At 31.7% G+C, this 6771-nt stretch overlaps 1 pseudogene; it reads left to right on the plus strand.

The window, feature by feature from the left end:
- Positions 1-304: 304 nt before the first annotated feature.
- LOC114420327 lies at positions 305-1358 on the plus strand (annotated as a pseudogene).
- Positions 1359-6771: the final 5413 nt, after the last annotated feature.

Below are 6771 nucleotides of genomic sequence, written 5' to 3' on the forward strand. Positions count from 1 at the left end.
CATAACTATCTTTGGGAAGACACAAAAAGAGGATGGGTCAAAAAAGAACATTTAGAAGAAAAGGTCAATATTATTTGATCTTCCTTACCGGTGCGATCTACATGCACAACATTGTTTAGATGTAATGCATTTCAAGAAAAAATGTATGTGATAGTTTAATTGGTAGCCTTCTTAACATTAAAGGCAAGAAAGGATGGTTTGAAATGTCGTCAAGATTTGGTAGACATGGGTATATGGCAGCAGTTGCAAGAACCAACCCATTTTGTGTCATCAATAGACATAGGTCAATGATAATGATTGTACAATGCAAGGAAGATTTTATGGTACTTATGATTTGGATTCTGGTTGTCAGGGTGGTGTAAATGGTAATCACTCTTACTACAAAGTTGTTTAGGAGAAGAAAGTTAATGTGGGAAGTGGATGTTCAAAGATAAGCTCAAGACTGCAAACAAATATCCATGGTTCATGTTGCATCTGAGAGTTGATGCAACCAGAGGGTTGTTTCTGGAGCTTACCATTATGACACAAGGGGAATGCTTAAAACCGTATGTAGAAGCTTAATTTGTCCACACTTTGAAATTTGTTTTGTAGTCATAAAATAGTAAGCTAATTAACAACATTCAATTTCCTTCAATATATATGGTTTGATTGACAACAATTAACCATTTGGTTTCATGATTCAGCTTCCTGAGTCATCGAATTTTAAAGTTAGGTGGAGGTTAGATATAAAAAAATGAAGGACCTAAGAGTTGGTTCTACCTTTTAGACATGGGTAGCTACTGGAATAACAATGGTGATCCTTGTGATGGAGATGATGTTAGTAGATATAGTGAAATGATCATTAATCCTGAAAAACGAGCTTGGTGCAGTGCCACCATTTTGGGCAACCATCCACCCACCATTTCATATGACTCCAGAGGACAAAAAATTTTATAGAAATGACACTGCCAATTTCCCCTACTTGGCGTATCACTATTATTGTGTTCCCGATAATGCCAAACACTTGGAGCAACCTGTTAGCACTTGTGATCCTAACAACAATCCTAAGGCACAAGAGATTGTTCAGTTATTGTCTGACCCTATATGGGATGCTTGTGACTATCCCACCAAAAAAGGAGATGGTTGTGGGTTGGGGATCCAAGGATTTGGGAACTTGATGTTGGTGGAATGTCTAGTAGACTCTAGTTTTATTAGGTCAATGATTGATTTTTGTATTTCACTGTTGTTTGATTATGTGTTTGATAAATTATTTGAATTTCTTGGTACAGGACCCTGGCACCCCTCCTGCTAAAAGAATATGGACTTCTATTGATACCCAAACTGAGATATTTGTTAGCGCACAAGATGAAGTAGCATGATTGACTGCCAGTGGCTTTGATGTCATTCTATCAGAGCCAAAGTACACAATTCAAAAAACTAGCCTAGAAGTATTAGACAGCTGATATAGTCATAAGAACACTTTGCATGTAATTAGTGTTGGGTTGGTACAAGAAATATTGAACACGCCTAGTCAACCCAAACATGTTCACAGGTCATTATAAAGTGCATTTGCATTTTAGATTTTGTACCTCATTATCAAATCATGGCCGAGCTAAGTTCACAATTTTGCCCCCTAATCCTAGTAGGGAATCGAAATAATGTCCTTGCGAGTATAATAATCAAATATACTAATGATTTTGTTTTTGTTGCATTGCACCTTAGGTTCCAAGAAATTATACCTCTAAACTTGGGAATATGCTTGGACTAGAGGATACTAGACCAACATCTAGGTGGTTGAACCTTATTCATCAAGCCTTGAACTCTAATACAAGCTCCTCCAGTGGAGTTAATTCTCCTACATGCAATTCAAGTCAACATGTACAACAACGCTATTATTGCCTAGCAGCAAAACAAATGGTGGGCATTTTTATATTGTTTATGTTATTCTGTTTCCGTTTAAGCATTTTTGCTCTTGAAGAGAGACAATGCTCATATTAGCAGTAACATATGCCATGATCTTATGCATAAACTAGTTACAAATTTGTTTAAGTATTTGTTTCTTCACTGAATGATTAACCTAAAGACATTTTAAGTATGACCCTTAATATCTTTCTTTTATTATGTGTCCATTTTTGTTACAAATTTTCAATGCAGCTTATAATTGTCCATGTATACCAATTAGTGTATAACTCAGCAACAAAATTTGTTCCTTGCTTTGGTATTTGTTTACAACTTATTTGACTATTTGTTTGTTGCACTTCTTCTATATTAGCAAGTGAATTATTATGCAACTGGGTAGTCATAATTAGTGCATCATTTAGATGATTAAAAATCGAAAGCCATGAAGTTCATGAAAGTATGATCTCATCCTCATACATTCTACACCGTAGAAGCAATCAAGTTAGACATTAATTAACTCATCTATTTGATTCTTTCTTCTTAGATTGTGTATATTTTTTTTCTTCTAGTTAATGACTATAGTATATCTTTTCTTTTGTATACAAGTGGGTCTCTTTTGAAGTTTCTAGTGACCTCATAATTCAAGTCAACGAAAGTAGATATCTCCTTTAGAAGGTATATGAAATTTTTAATCATAGAAATTGGTCTATGTTGTTTAGTTTGTTGTTAGTACTTATTCTAAAGTTCATGGTGAAGTTGTTCAGTTTCCCTTGTCATCCAAATGTTTAAGGCTACAAAAGCTATGTTCAGAATTTGCTGCATTCATCTTCTCAGCACCAAATAATCCAACTCCCTGAGTTCCCTGGTGGGATAGAGGCATTTGAGTTGTGTGCTAAGTTCTGCTATGGAATAACCATCACTGTTAACCGAATACAACATTATGGCGTCCAGTATGTTCAGATGACATCAAATGATATTGAGAAGGGAAACTTAATTAAGAAGCTTGAGGTTTTCTTCAACTCATGCATTCTACTAGATTTTGGCTTATCAATAACCAATTTATTTGAAATTTGGTATTCATGAACACTACATTTCTCACAATTCAATGGTTAGATTGATGAACATCACATAAAATAAGTTACATAGTTATTGTCAGAGTATTTGAATTGTTTATAATGTTGTTCATATTTTACTAACATGGGTATTAGTTTGGAATTAATTAGTTGCTATGAAATAAAAAAAATTGGGACTTCATGGCCATAAGTTTCAACTAGTAGTGTTTAGTATCAATGGATAATATACACTTTAGGTTGTCCATGAAAAAATTAATTGTTTCCTTCTGTGTTGATTTTGTTAAAAAAAGAATATAATATATAGAAACATTATGTGTAAAATTATTTTTGAGATTTGATGTTAGATTTCATAGAAACATTATTTGTAAAAGATTTAGTGTATAACGTATTTCAATATGGCATGATTCAATGATCTGAGTTATTGTAAAATATGTGTCAATGAAAGAAAAAAAATTATTCTACGACCGTTATGACGGAAAAATAATCTTAGAATGTGGTAGAATATGATACATTCTAATATGGGTTTGTCGCAAAAATTATCTTAAAATATGCAACATTCTAAGACAATTGCAAAACCGTCGTCATAGTGTCTACCACATTCTATGACATGCGCATCGAAGATGGGTCATAACCGGCATAGAACATCAAATTTAACTGGCGTAGAAAGTCGCTTTTATAGTTGCATTAATTTTAGTCTTAAACATGTTTATTAGCTATATACAAAATATTATTTTTATTGCATATTTGTTTTTTGTTTTTTTAATAAATGATACAATTTTGATTGAGGAAATAGGGGAAGTAGTTAATTCTAAACATAAACTTTGAAAAAGAAAGAGTTTTTAACTTTAGTTAAGACCGAGTATATGTATATGCATTATAATTTTAGAAAAAGACAAGATGAATATGACTTAGAAGCACTACTACAAAAACATAAACAAAGACGGTGGAAAATAACATACAAATTTGAATCTAATGTCGGCGAAAGTTTACGACGGGCCTATAAAACTCGTCTTAGAAAAATGTTGTCTTTTAAGACGGTCGTTAGCTGATGACCGCCTTAGAAATGTAACTTTCTAAGACGGTCTTTAGTTAACAACTGTCTTGAAATATTATTTTGACAAAAAAATATTAAATTTAAAAAATAATAAAAGCATTATTTGCTATCACTAGTTTCCATGTTTTGGGACTTCGTAACATAAGAATTTATTTTTTACAACTATCTCAAACAAACTCTAAATTTATTTCTATTAGACCTTTAAGTCAAATAACAATAAGAATGGTCCAAAAACATAGAATTACCTTATTAAATTTACTGTCCTACAGAGTAAAAAAGAGGGAAACTTACAATTTTGCCATCCCTCCTTGCTTCTTCCAAATATTGGTCCCACGCTTCTTTGGTGGTAATAAGTTTCACATTCCCAGCAGCAAAATCCACATTATGATCAGAATCATTATCCTTAGGCTTGTTCTACAACCATTAGAAACATGAAACTTCTCAGTCAACTTGTTTATCAATGTCTACAAAGTTAAGCCTTGAGGATTTCCAACTAGCACATGACCTAATTAACACTCTGATTTTGTTTTTCAAGACCTAATTAAGAATTAAGAAATTAATAATAATTTAATTGGTAACAGTAAATTTATTTTAAATTTATATTTTTTTCTAAAATTATTCTTAATAGTAATAAAACATACTTTTATTAATTTTAATTAGTTCTTTTATCCTCTTTTATGATTTTATCATTAATATATTTATTGCTTTAATTTTTATTTACTATGTGTATGAATTGTCAAAATAAGGTTCTAAGATTTTTTTATACAAGATATATAAAATTAAATTATCAAAGGTGATGGCGGTTGAATTCTGTCTAACCGTAAGGAAGCAAATGGCTCACTAATGCATCAATCACTTGAAAAAATAGAGCAAATAATAATTATTGAACTCAAACATAAAAACTAAATGTGGACTTCCGATTTGTTTTAAAAAAGGGAAAAAAGTATCCATCTGAAAAATAGGTCTAACCAGCATTTAGATATAGAATAGAAAATTTGGACAATATATACATGGAGCACCAAAACTTGGATTTTAAATACTAACAAGAAGATGATGGAAATGATGCTAGTAAATATTTCATCCTTCAAGGACTCAAACATGCAAGAGTTTGAAAACCTACAAAAGCATTACATTTAGGATGAAAGTTTTCTCAAAATTAGACTAATATAAAAAGTTTGGGTAAATGGTAAAAAGTTGGTAGCTCTTTAATTTTATATTGACGTTCTAAAAGTTATTTGCTTTTCTCTATGAATACCTATGTAATAAATGAATGAAAATCATTTTCTCTTTCTCTTAATTTGATATAAACAATTCTCTCTCTCTTTTCTCTATGAATACTAACTTTTACATTGAGCTGCTTCTCCAAACATACCCTATAATATGTATCACAGATAACATTTGCAAGCGCACACACACACAAATTGCAAAGAAATCACTTGAAACTGCATACCAAATCCTTTTTATCATAATAGCCATATTAGCATATTCAACCCAATATATCATCTAATAAAGCAACTTGTAAGTGGTAATCACAGGCTTACTACATGATGGAAATATCACCACTTAAATTTGGCAACTAAACCAGTCAAAATTTCATATCAAAGTACAGTAGTACGCCAATCATATTAATTAATTAGAAAGGACTTGGGAATTTTGGAAATATATTAATTAAATAAATACAATATATTTTAGTTTTTATATTTTATTAAATTTTATTTTTAGTCTTCAAACTTTTATATCAGGCAATATAGAACAAGAACATAAAAAAAATGTGTTTATATAGTCCTTGGACGACTTTCCAGCAGAACATGCATTATGTTGTAAAAATCATATTTTTTTAAGTTCAAAAATTAAATTATATTTTGTGAAAGTTTGAAGACTAAAAATAAGATTAAACGAAAGTATAGAAAATAAAAACATAATTTATGTCTAATTAAATAAAGTAATGTATAGTTAATTAATAGGTACCTTTTGATAGCTCCGTAGCTGTGGCTTCCCAAAACCAATATAGATGCACGGTGCCTGTCTACAACATCACACAACACGTTCCTAGCATCACCTTCGACCACTTCCACTAGCACTTCAAGAACCTGCAATTTTAAACCAAAATTTTAAAACAACAAATTGAAAAGAGTCCCTGCCTTCACTATAGTAGTTACTAATGGACCCCGTCCTTTGTCAAGTCTCGCTTCCATCACATTTGCTTGAGCAAGCCCATGAATTCGTGCTTTAAGATCCATCATATCAGCCTGAAGTAGTAAAGCTTCTTCTAGGTTATCCAGACCAATTTTTTCAGTTGCTGAAACCTCAACAACTTGAACATCCCCACCCATCTCCTCTAGAAGCAAGCCCTCTGAAGCAAGCTGCAGTTTAACTTTTTCAGAATTTGCACCTGCTTTATCACATTTGTTAATGGCAACTACAATTGGTACAATATTTGCTTTTGCATGAGACATGGCTTCAAGTGTTTAAGGCATCAGAATGAATGCAAACAAATAAAAACTTGTAAGAATACCTAAGTATAATGCTTCAACAATGGTTTTAAATAAAATATTTATCCAAACCTACCTACTCATACTTTAGGCCTAGTCTTCTCGGTTACTTTTCCCTTTAATCTTTCTATGCATAGAGCATACTATCAACGAACACAAAACTACTTAACAGACAATATCAGTTAGAAGAAGAGAATAACAATCATAAGGAAATGAATGAGTACATAGCTAACATATTTGCGTATGAGTAAGCAGCACTATGAGCAAACCATGC

Source organism: Glycine soja, chromosome 7, assembly GCF_004193775.1.
Source record: "Glycine soja cultivar W05 chromosome 7, ASM419377v2, whole genome shotgun sequence".
Classification (NCBI taxonomy): Eukaryota; Viridiplantae; Streptophyta; class Magnoliopsida; order Fabales; family Fabaceae; genus Glycine; species Glycine soja.